The sequence below is a fragment of the Meleagris gallopavo genome, chromosome 1 (genome assembly GCF_905368555.1).
Source record: "Meleagris gallopavo chromosome 1, MGAL_WU_HG_1.1, whole genome shotgun sequence".
Classification (NCBI taxonomy): Eukaryota; Metazoa; Chordata; class Aves; order Galliformes; family Phasianidae; genus Meleagris; species Meleagris gallopavo.
Window position 1 is genome coordinate 11,755,493 of NC_139404.1, and position 19,517 is coordinate 11,775,009.

Here is a 19,517-nt window from a genome sequence, read left to right on the forward strand (position 1 = left end):
CCCCGACATCCAACCTAAATCTTCCCTCCTTCAACTTGAAACCATTTCCCCTTGTCCTGCTGTTATCAACCTGTTCAAAGAGTTGATTCCCCTCCTGTATATAGGCTCCCTTTAGGTACTGAAAGGCTGCAATGAGATCACCCCGCAGCCTTCTTTTCTCCAGGCTGAACAAGCCCAGTTCCCTCAGCTTGTCTGTGTAGGGGAGGTGCTTAAGCCCCATCTTCGTGGCTCTCCTCTGGACCCTCTCCAACAGCTCTTTGTCTTTCTTGTACTGGATGCTCCAGACCTGGACACAGTACTCCAGATGGGGCCTCACAGGAGCAGAGTAGAGAGGAACAATCACCTCCCTGTTCCTGCTGGCCACCCCTCTTCTGATGGAGCCCAGGATACCATTTGCTTTCTGAGCTGCAGGCACACTGCTGGCTCATGTTAAGCTTTTCATCCACCGGGATCCCCACGTCCTTTTCTGCAGGGCTGCTCTCAAGGACCGCTCCTTACAGTCTGTATGGATGCCTGGGATTCCTCCGGCCCAAGTGCAAAACTTTGCACTTTGCTGTGTTGAACCTCATCAGATTCACCTGGGCCCATCTTTCAAGCCTGTCGAGGTCCCTCTGAATAGCATCCCTTCCTTCCACCATGTCAACCGTACCACTCAGGTTGGTGTCAACAGCAGACTTGCTGAGGGTGAACTCGATTCCCTCATCGATGTCATTGATAAAGATGTTAAAGAACACCGCTTCCAAGACAGACCCTGGGGGACGCCGCTCATTACCGGCCTCCACCTGGACATAGAGCCACCCTCTGTCTGCGGCCTTTCAATCAGTTTCTTATCCATTGAGTGGTCTACCCATCAAATCCACATCCCTCCAATTTGGAGATAGGATGTGGTGGGGGACCATGTCAAAGGCCTTGCTCAAGTCCAGGTAAATGACATTGGTCGCCTTCCCCTTGTCCACCAATGCCATCACTCCATCATCGAAGGCCACCAGATTGGTTAAGCATGGCCACCTTTATGAACTCCTAACTGAAGGCATTTGTGCCAATCCAATAGTTTAGTATTGTAGTAAAGTACTGTAAAATAACAAAGTAACAGAATTTGATACATTACCTGAAGTGAAATTTGAATTTTAATTGTTCTATTAAAAAAATAAAGTGGCCCTATAATAACAAGGTGGTTTTCATTTTTATCACTTTTGATACTCTGCTAACCAGTCTGAAGTCTGTAATATATCTGATGACATGACATAAAATGTCGTAATAATACATTTTATAGCATGAAGGTGAAATGATTTCCCTTCACGCTGTGAGCCAGATATAGAAGATCGTATTGCAAATGGTGTAGAAAATTTATACAACGAATAGTTGTTTTGTTTTTAGAAGGAATGGATGCCAGAGAAAAGCTACTGTTGGTAAGAAAAAGGTAGATATATCAAGGAAGGGCACTGTGTTATTCAGTTGAATTTCTAAACACATTATAAGAAATGTTTGTATTTCAAGAATAAAGTAATGTTTTCCTAATTACCTTCCACAGCTGGAAGAGCTTCTTTTTCTTACTTTTGTGCTGGAGTGTAGATGTTTTAGGTAGCAAATTCAAAGTTGTAACTTAATTCTGACATTAAATTCTGTATTGCTGAGTACACAGATACATCAATTGTCCATATTTTATATGAACTACCATCTGCATTGGGACTTTGGTTGTCAACTTTATCCCATTTTATATTTTGTCCTTTTTTTTTGTATTGTTTTGCTTGAAGTTTTATAGTGTGCAGTTTGCATTATTTCTCATCAATTTTCTCTATTTTCACTTTTTCTGCTAACCTGAAAAACGTGACAAATAGAATCTGTGTGAGAGATAATGAGATAATTAGGAATCTTTGTTATTTTGAAATTTGATCAAACTATTTTATCTCTTTTTTTTTCCCCTGTTGTTTGTTGTGTTCATGCAATAAAACAATGTAAAGCTAAATCATTCTAGAGCACTTTGGAGGATGTAGCTAAAAACTGTTCTAAGTGAAATGAAAAGAAGGATGAAATGACAAAATTTTTCTAAGTAGGACCTAATTTCCAAACAGGAGAGAAATACCAATATTTAGCCCATCTGTAGAAATTGTTCCATAAATAAATATGATATGATAGTAAGTTTTGCAGGACCGGCTAAATTATATTTAGTTTACCTGGACATAAAATGTCAGCAAAAATATTGTCTCTTCCAAAAATAAAATAGCTGTTCATAAGCATTTCTTAACCAAAAAGAAAAAGTGGCCACCACCACCACCAAAAAACAACTACAGATGATTTGTGTAACTGCACAGTATCACTTCTTATAACAGAGAGCATTTTACACCCAAACCACTACTTTTTAAAAATTTGTTCCACTATCCATAGTATTGGATAGTTCATTCAAAACCTCTTTAACAGAAATGCAGAGTTCTCAGTAACAATCTTTACATACCTTCATCATCAGACTGCACCTGCATAATCAAGATGTCCATGACAATTAAAAATTAATTTCAAAACTGTGAATTAAAGAAAAATTTAAAAGCCTGTTACCACTGTGAAAACATATGTTTACTTCACGTCTGTACCACCATAGCTTTGTGACACACAACCTAAAACAGATGGAGAAATAACATATCCCCCCAAGGACCATTTCATGAGAATGTGCTGCAGAGCTGTCTGAAGTAAATATGAATCCAGTCATTAGTTTTCTTTGACAGCTTATTATATATGTACAAAAGAAAAAGAAAAGATACCATTCCAATGAACCTATTTTTCCTAGCTCTGTATTTCCTGTTTGACAAAACTGAAGCATTACAGCAATGTAAGGGAGCTGGCTTTACAGGATAAGATTTTTAACTTCATCTGTGTTCTATTTTTAATTATAATGTATATTTTATTATGCATAAGATATATTTAGTGCATATATAATGTATTTTTATGTATCGTGCCCCTTTATGTATCATGACCTGCACAAGAAAACCTATCTATATTTCTGCATACAGACTGTTCCATTGGTAATATCTCTGCTGTTAATAACAATTAGCAGGAATGAGTTCCTGCAGGGCTCCTGCAGGGCTTTGGAAATGTGAAGTGTTAGAGATCTTAGGTTCTTTGTTCAAAAAACATTACTATGGTTACTTTTATGTAACATATTTCAGTTTTTATTACTGCACTATATTTGTCAGCAGAGGGCAAATAGATGTTTTTTTGTAGCATAAATGATCATTCTTTAATGTAGAATACATTTTGTTTCCTATTTTTCACTCCCATTTATTGCCTTATTGTAAACAAATTATAACATATTCCCTGGCTCCATTTTTACACCAGATAACAATTCTTGAATGTCTTTGTGTTTGCTAACCAGCTAGGGACAGGAATACATGATAGGTGCAACTGAACACTCAGAATGGTCTCAAGTGCACATGCTGTGTATGTAGTGAAAACTCTGCTACATATCTTGGACTGTGTTTGACACTTAAGTGCCTGAAAGGCTATAGGAGTTCTCCCTCCTGAAAAGAAAGTTTTTATTGTGGAATCAAAACCATAAAATACATAAAGCAAAGACTGGGGCTGATAATGCATTTAAACTTCACTTGCAGAAAGGTAGAAACTTGTCAGGCACTTGCTATTGACTCACAGTAGCCATTTCTTGTCCTGATAAAGTTATTATCATGGGATCATCAAGTAAGTTGTCTACAGGGATCTTTGGAAATCATTTTGTCCAGTGCTTTGCCCACAGCAAGACCAAATTCAAAGTTACAATCAAATCCAAAAGTAAAGCTTGCTGTACGGGAGCTGCTAGGTCACAGCCTGACCTGGGGACTGAGCACCTGGTGAAGAAGTATGGCTGGCCTAGGGAGCAAGGCAGACTATTTGCACTTGTGCTCCTCATGTAACCGTCTGGGGTGGACTCAGTGTGGAGACAGCCTGGGCTCAATAAGGGCCAGTCACAGAAGGGAGAGCATCTCTTGGAACTGGACTGCTTCCTGAGAAGGAGTTCTGTATAGGCAGAGAGCCCTTCCACTGTTCGGGTGAGTTCAACATTTCTTCTTTATAGAAGGCTTCTTGGCTTACTTGTGAATTCTTTGCCTGGCATTACCAAGAACATGTCAGAAGCAATTTTGCTTCTTTGTGAGTAGGGCATGTATTTCTCAAGCCTTCATCGAAGTGAGTATCTACAGGGATACACAGTTCCTCTAGACAACCTGTTTTAATGCTTGATTGCTTGTAGTGTAGGCTTTTTCCTCTTAATAACCTTGGTATTAGTGTTTTCTGCTGTTTCAATCCTTATATTTGGCATAACTAAGGGAAAGCTTAGGCTAAGGAAAGAATTTCCACATCACTGGTGAGAAAAAGTACCTTGATAAATATTGTTTCGGTTGAAGGGAATACACCTATGACTGAAGAAAAGAGAATGCAATACCAGTGTTAGCAGTAACTTATGTAAAATATTTGGTATTGGCAGCCAACCTCTGAAAAAGAGCAGAAGGGTTTTAATTGCTCAGTCCTGGCAAAATAGGATTCAAGATAGTTTTTCACTAGAACAAGAGATTTGAAATGGCTGAACTATAAGTATGCAAGGTAAAGATCATACATCTTCCACCAACTAGAGTTTGTGATTGAATAGTTATACCCTACTATTCTTATGGTTGAAAGCTGCTACTTCTGTGTTCACTTACCTGACACTACAGACAGCCCAGCTTGAGGAAGACTAAGGGTGTACCTCACAAAGAGGAAAATGCTAAGACTTCCATAGATAAATCCATATGTTTGTAGTAGTTTGACTCAAATGTTTGAAGAAAAACCAGCAGTAAGAGGATATCTGTGGTAATCTTCAGTTTTTCTGTGGTAGGCATTTAAATGTCTAATGGTATCAGATAGTGTGGCTGAAAACTGTCATTAAAAAAAACAAGTCTACAGGTTCAGTAACAGGTTAGAGAGGTCAGGGGAAAAAGAACGATGAGACATCCATGCTGCCATAAAACCAAGCCTTGTGGTATATGAGGTGATGTTCAGTATTGTCTTCTATGTTTGTTCTTTATTCTTGTTTCTTCCTGCTAAGGATGCTTTTGAAAGAGTTTAGAAAATGTTATATTGTATCTTGTGACACTTTCTGTTAGCTTTTTTTTTCCTCCTGGTAGAAGCGTGTTTCATTTCATTCAACAAAATGTAGTTCTGTTTGCATTGGCTACCATATAAAAACAGTTCCTTCTGCAATACCAGTAGCTGGATCTCCCTAATGTTTTGTCTGTGAAATCTGCTGTTTCTGCCAAACACTTCTATTTATTCACAATTTGAGGGATATTTTATGGGTCTCATACTGTCCACAGATATTTTTTTTCCAAAATGAAAACAAGAAAAACCTTACAGAAGAATTCATGGAAGCTTAATGTGATGTAGTAGTATTCTCTGATATTAATTAACTATTTCACCCACTGTGAATTGCTTGATTATATTGGTTTATAGTATAGATAAATAAGCAGCAATACAAATAGCATTATTTATGGTATGATTTTAGACTGAAATTAATACTTAAGTCTAATGAGCTTGATTTCAGTAAAGTTAAAAACTTTGAGGCCATAGGTTTACTTTTAGACTAATATGAATTTATAAAACTACTTAGATTTAAGCTAGTTACAAATATGATAGCATGCATTTAATTTCTTCCAAAGTGTATTCTTTCCTTTAGAGCCTTGTAGACAAAAACCCCACAGCCACAGTTTGGAATGCCAGGAACTGTAGAAGTGATGGCAGTGGAAGACTTGCCTTGTCTGAGCCAGTTTGACTTTGTGCTTTTTGTCTTGTTGCTAATCAAAAATCCAAGAGGCCATACTTGGCTTTCTTTGCCATAACTTTTTTGAAGTAGTGACAGTCTGGGATGCTTGAAGGGCTGAGTGTGTATTAATATAAAAATCTGAATGAATCACAGAAATATGTGAAAGGGATGCACAGTTCAGATCAGTTCAAATAGGAATATAACGTACTCCCTCTAGTGATGAAAAGGTCATTTCTAAATTTTTCCATTGAAATGTGGCATTAAGACTACAAGGTGACTTACTTAAAATTTTGTTGACTAGTAAAAGCAGTGTTTTGCTTTCTGGTGCTTCATGGCATTATTGCATACATACCTGAAGTAATAACAAGAAGCAGAAATGTTTCTTTAGATTATACTTGCATGTAAGCTTCTAGGACATGGATCACCATCATTAATTCATTTTCTGTGAAGATTGATTCACAGAATTTATCAGTGGTGAATTAATTTTATCTACTCATAAAAACAAATTCAGAAAAGAATAACTGTGAGTTTTAAAATAAATAGGCCTAATTTCCTATTTTTTTTCCTATTTTTCTAATTTTCCTAGAATGTGATCTAAGATTCAGTGTTCCTTATAAAGGATGATGCACAAGTAATACATATTGCAGAAATTAGATCCAGTGGATCTGTAAGATTATGCAGTAATTATGATTTTACTTCATTTATAATTATCTTTATTACATGTGATTAGTCAACTAGTGTAACTTGTATACACACAAGACTCTTCTAGTTTAATAAAAATGTTTATTCCCTTTGAAGGCTTCATTCTTTAAATGAACTCCGTGTACTGAAAGCTGTGCTCAACAAGCTTTCTTCTTGTGGAGTTCAGCCAACACAAAGTAATGTTGTTGCCATTGTTGTACTGTACTTTCAGAAAACCATTTTCTATAGCTAAGTCAAAAAATGTCTTGCCTCATCATTTCTGTTCTTCAAGGTCAACTGATTCAGACTAGTGTTCTTGTTGAGGTTTTCAAGACCTAAAAAGATGTTATTAGATAACATTTAGTTCAGTTACTCAGGGGATTTTTTTATATTGGAATCCAAATTTCTTATTTGAAAAAAAGCAAACTTATTAAAAATGTAGAATGGACCAGGTTGAAAGGGACCTCAAGGATCATGAATCTCCAACCCCCCTGCCACAGACAGGGCCACCAACCTCCACATTTAATAATAGACCAGGTTGCCCAGGGCTCCATCCAACCTGGCCTTGAACACCTCCAGGGACGGGGCATCCACAACCTCTCTGGGCAGCCTGTTCCAGCACCTCACCACTCTCTCTGGAAAGAACTTCCCCATGACATCCAACCTAAATCTTCCCTCCCTAACTTAAAACCATTTCCCCTTGTCCTGCTGTTATCAACCTTTTCAAAGAGTTGATTCCCCTTGTGTTTGTAGGCTCCCTTTAGGTACTGAAAGGCTGCAGTGAGGTCACCCCGCAGCCTTCTTTTCTCCAGGCTGAACAAGCCCAGCTCCCTCAGCCTGTCTTCAAGACCTTCATGTTATACCATAGTGTTTAGAAGTTGAAGTCACAGATTAGTATGAAGTGTAGTTTCATGAATTCTAGACCATGAAGTCTAAGGCTATTTCCATTAAATGGATTAACAAAGATGCTCCACCAGTGATAGGCTGCTGCTGTCCATTGGTTGATAATTTTGACTGGAAGATATATTGAGCTCCTTGGCTGTCTATAGTACTATGAAGTGGGAGTTGCAATTGAAAAATCTGTCTGTTAACCTGGAATAGCTGGTAGATTACTTGAACCGGCTCATGCAGAATAGCATTCAACAGCTGTCTAAAAAGTTCAGTTGTGTGGAAGACCTGAGGCTTTTTAGTAACTGATGTGAGAAGCCATTTCCCTAGGAGCAGATGACTCCTACCCTCTGCTTAGCATGATGGCTCAAGAACTGATGCATGTAATATTATTGTGTTGCTACTCTAGAAAGGACTGTGGCAGTCCCTTGTCCTTCCAATAATAAGAAGAAATAATAATAACAGTATTGTTAACTAAGGATTGCCAAGTCTGCATACAATAGTATGTCCCAACTAAACTGAGTGATCACAGCAGTGCAGATATTCAAACAAATTAGTGATGTCATGCACCATACAAAATGTGAAGGAGACTGAGCTGAAATAAATTGCTGGTCTTCCTGTTTTCCATCACAACAGTATAAATGGTAGCAGTAGTCAGTACTACAGCAGTGTAGGTCACCACCTTTCCCTAGAAAGTTTTGGTGCTCAAGCGTCCCAAAGGAGACAGTTCTTCTCTACGCATTCTTCAGATAGAAGATGAAAACACTTTATTTCATCTTTTCTTCTGGTTCTGCTGGATTTTCATCCTTATATTGTGCACAGTCTTTCTACTACGGTCATGCTATATATCTGTACATTATTTATCTTTGGATTTAAGTGATGTTAGGCACTTCCCTTCTGACTTCTCTGAAATAAAATTTTGTTTTTCACTGGTATTAATAGAACTTAAGCCAAAATAAAATATTGTATGTAATTTGTCAGTAATGGGCCAGTATACTTTGGTTTTCATAGAGGTGTATCTTTGATGTATGCTGGTTTGCTTTCATTAAGAACACTTAAATGAGGTTTTCTGCTTCTTTTTCTCTGAAAAGAGGAAATGGTCAGTTGCCATGCAAATAATATGCACACATATGACATTCTTCATGACACAGCTCATGATCTGTGCTTTATTGAGGCTCATGACATGGAACTTGATGATTTCAAGGTCCTGTCCAACTCAAGCCATTCTGTGATTGTATGTAGCTCTCATTAAGTTTGTACCTGATTATACTCACATCTCAATGAGTTTCTGTATTTTTGCTGTAAGAGTAAGCTCACTTCCAGGGTCAGATACAGCTGATGTTTCTTTGTTCTTTTATACTTTTCACATTCTGGTTGCCAGCTTAGCAGACGCACTACAGTAACTTAACCATGTATTGGTGTACAGTACTTGAATTAATCAATGGATATCAATAAGTGGTACATTTTACTCATAGGCAAACATTCAGTATACAACACTTCATATGGGTTAACTCAAAAAGATTTGCCTGCTAAGGGCATTTCAGTTTATTACATACATTCTTATCTCGGTTAGAATTTTCTTTCAGAGTTTAGAGGCTATTCATGTTCTTGTTACTTCTTGTCAGCAGTTTGTCTCAATATGCTCTGATTCAGATTCACATTCTGTTTGTAGACAAAAACAAAGTAAAAAAAAAAATTAGTGAACAGTCTACTTGTTGTCTGGTTTGTCAGCAGTATGTTTTTTAGATGAGAGCAAGGATGCTTGCCCACCTCCTGCAACTCCAAAGATCATTTGTAACAAGCACAATTGATTGAAGTTGCCATCCCTTAGCCAGTGAACTACTTACAGCAATGATGTATTTGAACCCAACTCATCCACAGCTAAATTACTCAGAAGTACAAACTGTCCCCTGCTAGTAGCTCCAGCCATATTTTAGATAAGTGCTTTCCAGAAAAGTGATGTTTGGATACTTTGAGAAGTCTCTTAACAGGCGTATTGATTATCTGCTGGGAGAAAACACTGAGGACCTACAGGGCCTTCACTGGATTTATCTAGTAAAAGCACAACTTTTCTTTTAGTATAACTGAATGTATGAAGAATGATAAGGTCAAATTCTTTCGATTGTCTGAAGTCCTTCTCTTTTCACACATAACTGTGATGTGGAAAGTTATGTTTCACTGAAACAAGGAAATTGTCCACTTGCTGGAGCATGCAGACTTCATCAGATGGTATTCACCAGGGCTGTAGTCTCTTATTCTTCATAGTCATGATGTCTAAATCTGCTACAGGCACTTGAATGTTTGTGAATATGCTACCAATCGACTCCTGTGCAATGTATTCAATTTGTTACTGAAAAATTACATTTCTTATTAATGTGAGCTGAGAATAGTTTTCGTCCTAAGAACAAATAGGAAGAGGTCTGTTTCAAATAGCTTTTTATTTCTTTATATGAGGAATCGTGTGGTTTTTCCTGTGTTTCAAAATAATGCACTTCTATTCTGAATAACATAACAAAGTCTTCCATGACACATCTCTTCAAATAAGAGGAAAAGAACACCTTTTCTATGTCACTGTTTAAAACTGGATTTTTGAGAATGTAAATCATATGTTTCCCTGAAATTTACTGCATATGTTCATAGTTCAGTCCAAACTTTATTGCCTTCGAGGAACAGTGGATGAGGAGTAATTTTTTTTACTAAGGAGTCCACAAGGTTAGTGTGAATATCCTACTTCATTTGTTTGAAGTGAGACACTATGAGAGAAAAAAGGGAACAAGATGCTTTCTGTTACTTTAGGAGGCAAGAAAATGTGCTTGCTATGCCAACATGCAGAAAAGGTACATTATTTGATAGTCCATAACCTCCACATGAGAAATGTGCTTTTACATGGACAGGGCAGCACTGCCATGAGAAGCAGCCTCACGGCACAAATCCTCCTTTTGCTTAAAGCATTCCTTCAGCATGTTGTAGCATCCTCCAATAAAACATGATGCCTAGCTCCAATGGGATCCCTGCTGAGGGAATATCATTGCTTGTGTCTCAGTTCAGCTTTTTCTCTGATGTCTGGATAGCAGTTGACCACCAGGGATTTCAGCTGTGAAGCTGCCAGTGCTGTTGCAAGCAGTATTGCACAGTCAATCATTCATTTCTTTGAACTCTGCTCATTCAAAGTGAGTGCAACAGTACCTGCTATTACATATGAAGGGGATTTTGTCACCAGACCAAGGCCTGGGCCAGCTGTCTAGTGAATGGTGCACAGATTAGGCTGCATATATCAACTCTGGGTGTGAAAGCTAAGGATTAGAACTGTCAAAACAATCTATGGGTTGGAAGAAAGATAACTGTAATGGAAGTCTGTTCCAGCAGAATCATCTATTGTAGTTTTCCAAAGTGCTTTTTGATTCAAAAGAAGAGATGAGCCGTGGATTGGCTTATGCTCCCATTCCATGTTGGATAGATATTGTATACCAGGACACAACTATGGAAACTATGAGGAGAGACAATTTTGGACTTGTATTGAAGACAGCCCTGATCTAAGTACTATTTTTTTCATTAACATATATTAAGTAAGTTCTCCATTTTGAGAATAAACCTCGCACATCTTTCCGTATATTATCTGCCATGATCAGTAAATAACCTTTAAAGTTCTATTATTGTTTCATAACATTGATGCATTAACTGTCTATTCGGTACTATTAACACAAAACAACTGAATTGAGTTTGGCTTAGGAACATCTGTGGATGGTTTCTATGGTAGCCTTTTTCAGTCCCTCTTTTTACTGCCTCTCAAAGTAAGACTGATCTATAAAATCCATTTACAAATATTTTGAGAGATTTAGCAGCAACAGCTAAACACTTCACAAATCCCTTTTCAAATATACTATTAAATAGACATTATACAGGATGACTGCCTTTGTAAGTTTGAATAAAACATTTAGAGTTGTTATCAGTATTTTTCCAGTTCAGAAGTTGTTATTTCTGGCTTGGAAGAATCTTTCAGGGTATGTTCATGGTCTGTGTATGACTTAAGCAGGTTTCAATTTTCTGTAGCAACATGTATGAGTTGCTTAGAAAAGTCATCCATAACAGCTTACCCATGAAGTTGATAAAATGAAGTGGTATGCAGATGTGTTCTGTTGTTAGTAGTGGAAATGTTGACCCTTATTCCAGATTTGGATTAGTCAATATCTTCCAGGATTTCTATGAGTCCTGAGAGTATAGAATATGCAGTATGAGCAGATGTTTTGCTGTTGAAGTTTAACAGTTCAAATCTTAATAATACTTCCACTGGATACTCCAATCACTTAGATTTTTTTCATAGGAAAAACCTAATTGCTAATCCGGAGTAAAGATTTACCTGTAATAGCTGACTGTATAGCAGACCCACTCACATCTACTGACTACTGTGCAGGTAGTTCTTTAACTATATCATCTCATGTCCTGAAAAGTTACAAAAAAGACATTTTCCCAGGAAAAATACCATTCTACCAAAGACCTCAAGAAAGCATGTTCTGATTAAGCTTTCCAGTAGTATAAAGGATTTTGCTTGTGATTTAGTGTATCTTTATACAAAACATCAAAAGCTAGATCTCAGTGTCTGATGACTTTTATGCATCTAAAGAAACATATAGAAACACATGCATCTGAATCAAGATGCCCTAATCCATGAGTTGATTCTTCAGGTAGTTCTTTTCTGTACTTCCATGTAATATCCATTTCTTTATAGATGCACAAAAGGTATATGTGAGTGTAAACAACTAAGCCACGGAAGTCAAAGTCTAAAATCCCAAAACTGGTGATCTCTTTCATTATGCTTTATGCTTCAGTTTATATTCTTACATGCAAGAGTGGAAATTCATGAAAGAGCAACACATAATATGCAAAATGTACTAAAATTGTACTTCACTGATTATTTACTAAATCTACAAGTTCAACATTAATCAAACAGTACCCCAACTTCCTACCATCCACTTATCAACAGATGTTCAAATTTTCATCATCAGATATTTCTTTAAAGTGTTAATTGCTTTCTTCCCTGTCTGTTTAGAAAGCTGATATGGTATTTTTCATGACAATCATGAAAGAGCAACCGATAATGGGAAATATTGCAGGGGTGACTTCCTACAGCCAACTTTGTTTAATCAGAAGCTACTGAATACATATTGAATCGGGGGAGGGGTGATATCTGAAAGAGTATATGCATCTGAATGTAATACTCCTTCTAACGACCAATCTGGAGCTTCTCTAGTTCACCTAATGATCATGTCTCAAGTTAGAAGTGGTGAAGGTGTAGAGAAGCATAGGTTGAATGCATATTCATTCCATAAATGGCATGCCTACCTTTTACTCTGTGCACTGTAGGTCTCAAATCCAGAAAGTTAGTGACTGTTTTATGCTATAAAATACTAAATATTGTCTGTTACAAACTGGGATACAGTCACTTAAGACTGCTTTTCACAATTTTACATTTTACTACTTTAGGAAAAATCAAAACAAATAATAATATTAATCCCAAGTATGCCTAGAAACTGTCAGTGATATGTTGGCAGGAAACGGAAAAGGTCCTTTATAAAGCACATGAATCGAACAACTAGTAATGAAACTATTAGTTCTATGATGATGTCCGGCTAATTGCTTTTCCCCTTTCTCCAAAAGGCTGGATCAAAAAGTACTTAAGATAATAGTAAAAACACTTTCTTCCAAACAGTGTCTGACTTCTTTCCATGTACAGGTAAAATTAAAAATAATGCTGCAGTCTCACAATTCACCAATAGCTAAATACCTGGCATTGCTTCGCTGTACCACTCTTAATCCGTTTGCTAGTGGAGTTTGGATTGATTAACCTGAAGATATTCTTCAGGATAAAATCTGTCATTTTCTTCTTTATTCTTCTTTATTAATGCAGTTTGAAGCTACTAGCCCTCAAAAATATTTTCAGGGATGTGGAGTTCAGTCCTTTGTCTCTGTAATTCTTGTAGAGATGCATTACAAATGGCTGGTATTGAACACCCAGAAATATGAAAAACTTTTCCTCTTTACGACCCATATCAAAAGGGGCCTATGGTGTTTTGTTTTATTGTGTTATGACTGGTATCGTAAAAGCTTGGAGCTTCCTGCCTGGTAGTACCTCTAAAATCACTTGACTTGAAAATGATGCTTATTGTTCTCTTCAGCTGGGAATTTAGTAGATCAAGACAAATGTGGTGTTTCGTTGCCTAATGCAGTTGGTAATGTTACAAGATAAGTTTAATTTCCCATACATTTCAGTTCCTCACAGTAATAGCATCCCTGAGTACTTTGGCAAATGAACAAAAGAGTTAATTAAACATTGTTGAAATTTTCTAAGGCAAAGCGTATACAAGGTCATAACAAGGGCTCAGCTGAAGTTTATTAAAGATTAGCAGTCTGTTTCTATGGGAGGGATCCCTCCAGCTATTGTAATGTATGACAGCCTGGCATACTGCTTTCTGTGGAAACAACAAGCTGTTGTACAACAGAATTACAGAACAACTTATCAGTAGAATGACTTAGAAGGGCTTAATATATTGAAGATATTATTATATTTTGTTCTGTTTGTAGCAAATAAGAGCAGTAAGGTTCTATTTTCCTCCATATGCTTGGAAAATGAATCTAGAAGAAGGTCACTGAGCAGGAAACTAGATTGTTACTTCTCATTTATGCTGTAAATGCTTGTGGCAAAGACACTCCTCCTTCTGTACTTATCTCTTGCAGTAGGAAACGTACAGCTCAATAACAGTGAAGGTGTCTGGATAGGAAAGAGGTGTGCCATGTTTGCCCTTAACTTGCAATAGAAATGTGTATTAATATATTAATATATCTAGGAGCCCACTGAAAATTATGCATAACATTTGTGAGTACATATTGGACCTTTGAGAGACTAAGACCTTTATTTCTGCTCTCATGACCATCACAGAGACTGTAAGGGAGTACAAGTATGAGATCACGGTAATGTTGTCAATGACCATAAGTTATAGATTCATTACTGTGCAGTGATGAATTCTTCTTGAAGATATGTCTTCTGTATTGAGCAAAGGATGCCTCATGTTTACTGTCGTAGTTCTGGGGCTTAACTAATAGTCATATTCCTCTGCTGGCACACAAATTTTCTTGTCTTATCACACATTAAGTACATGGAGTTAGCAATAAAAGGAATGCTGAGAGTATACCTTTCCCACTTCTGAAAGTAGCGGAGTTGGAAAGAGGCTGTGAAGACTCAGTGATGCTAAGGAGCAGAAGTATTTGCAGAAATCAATCAGAGCATCTTGTTTTGACATAAACATTAAAAAGTGGTGTGGAAACTGGTGTGAAGGTTACCAGCACTGGGTTCTTCCAGAGCTAATAATCCTATAATTTTTTTAACTAACAAGGGAAATTTGGATTAAGTACCATATGAATTCACTATTTTTTCCAATCTGCATTAGTAGTCAACATTAAAAATCCACATTAAAATGTTATTTATTATTCCCAAAGCTTGTATAAGCAGTATTTCAGTTGCTACTGAACTAACACGCTCCTTTTTTTATTCATTGTAAAGATTTCTTAGCTATCTAAATTTATATCCTTGGGTGCCTAACATTTTTTAAAAGAAAAATACACTTCTAGAGGGTATTCATGTAAATGGCACCTTATTCCTCTCCAGAAACACAGCACCATCATATAGCATAACATTGAGCATGGAAAGCCTTCGCTGAAATGTGATAAAGTACAATTTTTCTTGTGTAGCACAGAAGGAATAAGCAGCAAAGGTGTTTTGTTTTGTTTTTGTTTTTGTTTTTTAAATATCAGCCATGTAGGTTAAATACCTCTAGAATGTAAAAAGTATCCATCTTGGAGTTATAATAAATCCAGACAAAGTAGTGACTCGATGAATGACCCTAATACTGTTTTGGAGAGCAAATCAATGAGCTATGCAAGCGATGCTGATACATCCTGACTGCGGTCAAGAATAGCCTCTGGTTAAAAGTAATGAAATACCTTAACATAGTCCAGTACTTTTTCATTAGGAGAAATAGAATTTGAGGGTGAGATTATGAGAATATTAATAATTGTTCACCCTATTTTTGCTTGTTGGTTTCATCACATTTTATGCTTGTTCATATTCATAACTCTAAATGTACAACTACTTGGAAAAGTTCAGGCTTTTTGCTTTTCTGTACTTCATAATTCCAGTTGCTGCGGTTTGCTTTAGATCCTGGTTAATAATTCAGAGTAATTTTTCTGAGTGAGAGCAGATCCCTTTGTCATTGCATAACTATTGCCTACCATGAAATATTTTAAGAATTAAAAGACAGAGAATTTTAAGAGTGATTGAATAAATGATATCCAGTTGTGGCTACTGGTAAAATAGTTTGAAGAATAAAATAAGCTTAAAGCTGCTCTTAATTGATTATTTCATCACTGTGGTCTGTTCTAGACTGTTCAAGCTGACCTTACTCAGTCTTCTATAAGGAGGATACCAGTTACTGAAATTAATAGTTGTGAGAAGTCAGTATTAATGAGTTTAACAGCCTTTTCAGGTTTGCAGATAAACAAGCTCATTAAAGCCTCTGCTCTGAAATGCTATGAGTACTCATCCTCGTGAAGTCAGCCAGTCGGTATCATTTCAGATTGTGTAGACCAAAGCTCCTGTAGCTCCTAAGGGAGCTCCACGCTGTCTGACATCATGTTTGTATGGGCCAGTCAGGGTCACTTGCAAGTTACTCCTTGTGTGTCTGCAACAATAGACTGCATTTGTCATAAATATAAATAGTGCAAATGTGCCATACTGCTTTTGATCCTACAAGATCTGAAAGTATCGTGTTCTTTTGCAATAGAATTCAAAGATTATTTTTTCATACATTACCATGGTAACAAAATGGTAACTAGGTCCCTATGTTCATTTTACATTAATAAAAGGCTAAACATAAGCAGTAGGAACTATTTCCTGTTGAGCCTTGACTCTGTATAATAAAAGATGTTGTGTTTCTGTTTAAAAAAAAGGCTTGAAATTAATCTTTTGTTTTAATTCTTGGATCACTGTACTTTTATACCTGCCTATCTGTCTATGAGTGTAGCTAAAAGCAAAATCTATTAAGAACAGTTACTATACATTAGTTTAAAAGCAAGGAAAAGTAAAGATTGCCTGTGATCTACAAGATTCCTATATATAGACCTCAGTGCTCAGATTTTGATGGGTATTTAGGATTCTCCAGTACCTGCCTCTAAATCTGTTAACCTGCACATTGCATAACTTATGATGCTTACAGAAAGGTATAAAGAAGGCAGAAGTATTAATAGCAGCAACTCTGTTCCTCCAGGGTAAAGGAGTAAAAAAGGTGATAACTATTGATTACTCCATTAGCCAGGGAATTGCTTTAACCATTTGAAAGATCTCAGGTCCTCCAGGCTGAGGGAATGAGAACAGATGCAGGAGGAAAATGGGACTCAGTAAGATTTAATTAAGGGCAATAAAATTCTGGCTGGGATGGAAATGCTATACCTGAGGTAAGAGTCACCCTGAATATGTGCAGGGTGTTTTCAGTAGATCATGGTTTGCTCTGATTGCCATTTTCTGGAGGAAGGGAGCAGTTCCTATCACACAGGAGTAGCATACCATAAAACACAGAGCTCCTGGATCAGGGTGCCTAAGGATTCTTAAAGAGTGGAACCTTTCATGTTGCTGAATGACAGTATTATCTCTTGACATTGCAGGAGAAATATTGCAAATAAAGGTAACTGGCAAGAAATTTTCTAGAAAACTTGTTTTTCCTTGAAAATATTAATTTGTGTAATTTACGTATTTCCATTCAGTCTTCATGAGAAATGATTCTTCATCCTGGGGTTTCTTCTGCAACCATGGGGCACAAGAGGGACAGGGAAAGCATCAGATTCACCATTAGCTCTTTAGTCACTTAGTGAATCTAGTGGGAAAACTTAGGAAGACTAAATCAAGAAACTGCTGTGTACAGTGACACCAGTGACAGTAAAGTGCAGTTCTGGTTCTTTCTGTTTTGCAACAGAAATCTTAGTTTGATCTTGAAGTAGAATGGGAGCTGTTTGAAATTTCACAGTGTTACAGAGCAAGATAATGATTGCATCAGCTGCTCTAAATACAAGGCATCTCATGGCTATTTTACATGTGGGAATCAGTGTGTAATTTAAATGGAGAAGTGTTAAGCAGTGTGTTAAGGATACGAAGTCTGTATATAGTTTGTAACTGGAACATGAATTTCATTTGAAAGTCAGGCAGCACTTAGAATACTCAATTCATAGTGCAGGGCACATGCAAACATTTTTTATGTACTTCTCATATATATGCCATATATGAAAGACTGCACCTTGGTCACAGGAGGACAGAAGATTCCAAATGAAGACAGATTCAGAATCTAAATGCTAGTCCATTACACTTCTGTTGACATGTTGACAGCAATGTGAAAGTTAATTCTAGGCAAATTGTCCAAAAGCAGATTACCAAAGCAGAAAAATAAAAACCAGATAACTGCATCTGGTTTTGGACCTGCTATGAGACTTCAAAGTCATCCTTGCTGGATAAGACCATAGAATATCCATATATTTAAAATAAACTGCAGTGTATTAATAATACTTAGAATCACTGAGAAGGAGCTCAGTAGATAATCTGGTTCAACTTTCCACTTAAAAAAGGGATTACCACCATATTTTTTGTAACTTGTATTTTTTTCTGATTCGTCAGTGATTGTTAAACTCTCCGTAATCTTAGTTTGACCACAAAAAAATACTGAAGAAAATAGTAAATTAGTGGTATTAATCTAATACGCAAGCTTCTTCCCAGCTCCCTGTCTAGGAATATAATAGCTGTTATTTGCTGGTTTTCTTCTCTCTGTGACAAAGATACTGTTCCTGTCAATAGACAGCGGGAGTGAAACATCCCTCAGGAGAGTGCATGCAGATCAAACGTCTGATGCCTGAGCTGTTAGTAATGCTCCCAGGAACTCATGGGCTTGCTGGGATCCCTGTGCTTCTGCAAAGTTATCAGAAGGGACTGGAGATCTTTGAGGATGCTGCTGCATCTCCAGGGGTCGGATATTCCATATGGAGTCTATTCAGCATATATAAGGATGCAGCAAGTGTTTCAGTGCTTTAGTTGTGCCCTCCCTGAAATGCAACAGTAATTATTCTGGTGAACCCACTTCTGCAAATACGAATCTCTCAGAAATGGAGTGCCAAGTAAGAAGGATTTTACTTTTAAATTTTGAGATGAAAAGAGTATTGAAAATAGACAAATGAAGGAATGAGTGTCTTATCTATCAAAATATATTCCTGATGTAGATTTCTGGAAATTGTAGTTTCTCAGGTCTTTGCCATAGACCCTCAGGGTGCTTATGAGGAGAGAGAGAGAGGTGCTTATGATGAGCAGTCTGGGTGGTAAACTAACACACCATTAGGTGTGTGCTCACAAGGGGTTTGGATAACTCTGAAGGCTATCCAGCGCTTGGCCAGTGCAAAGCACAAGCCAGCAGGATTCACTAGGAGAAAAAGTAGCACTTGTAATGCTGTTCATGGCACAGAAATCTCCATTAGAACTTGCTGAAGAGTGGAATTTGGTTTGAGATTGACAGCTACATTTTAGGGCTTAATTCCATTGCTTAAGCACAGGAAACTAGCAGTAAGTGAAGTACCCAAGGGTATTGTCCTTTTCTCCTTGCTGCAGTTCGAAAAGGATGTGGGTTTCCGTGTGTCCTTCATTTTTTTGCAACTTTCCTTTGATGTGAGATAACTCAGGCACCTGCCACAAAAAGTCCTGCATATAGCTCAATGAACTGAACTGCCAGCGTGTAGGCAGCTGAATAGTTCTCTTGCTTCTACCATTGATAAGACCTCTGACTTTAATAGCTTATGCATGTGGAACAACTTGTAGACAACTGTATTAATCTCACAAAGGATCTCACGCAAAATGATTCATCAGGTTTAAATCCAGTGTTTGGATAATAGGCATCAAAATATGGATGAAATAGACTGATCTGAACAGATTCCTGAGTCACTGCTGTGTAATACGAGAGTCAGAATATAGTATTTAAGGTTAAGTGGATTAATAACTAAGGAAGAGACAGTGTCTTTTGCACAATATTGTAATGCTAAACTTAGTGGACAGAAGAGGAAGACTTGGTTTCTATCAGCTTCCTTGTGCCGACAA

At 37.2% G+C, this 19,517-nt stretch overlaps 1 protein-coding gene across 11 annotated transcripts in view; it reads left to right on the top strand.

Moving 5' to 3' along the window:
• MAGI2 (membrane associated guanylate kinase, WW and PDZ domain containing 2) overlaps positions 1 to 19,517 on the top strand; it is a 710,219-nt gene that overhangs the window by 389,871 nt on the left and 300,831 nt on the right. The gene's annotated exons all lie outside the window — the stretch shown is intronic.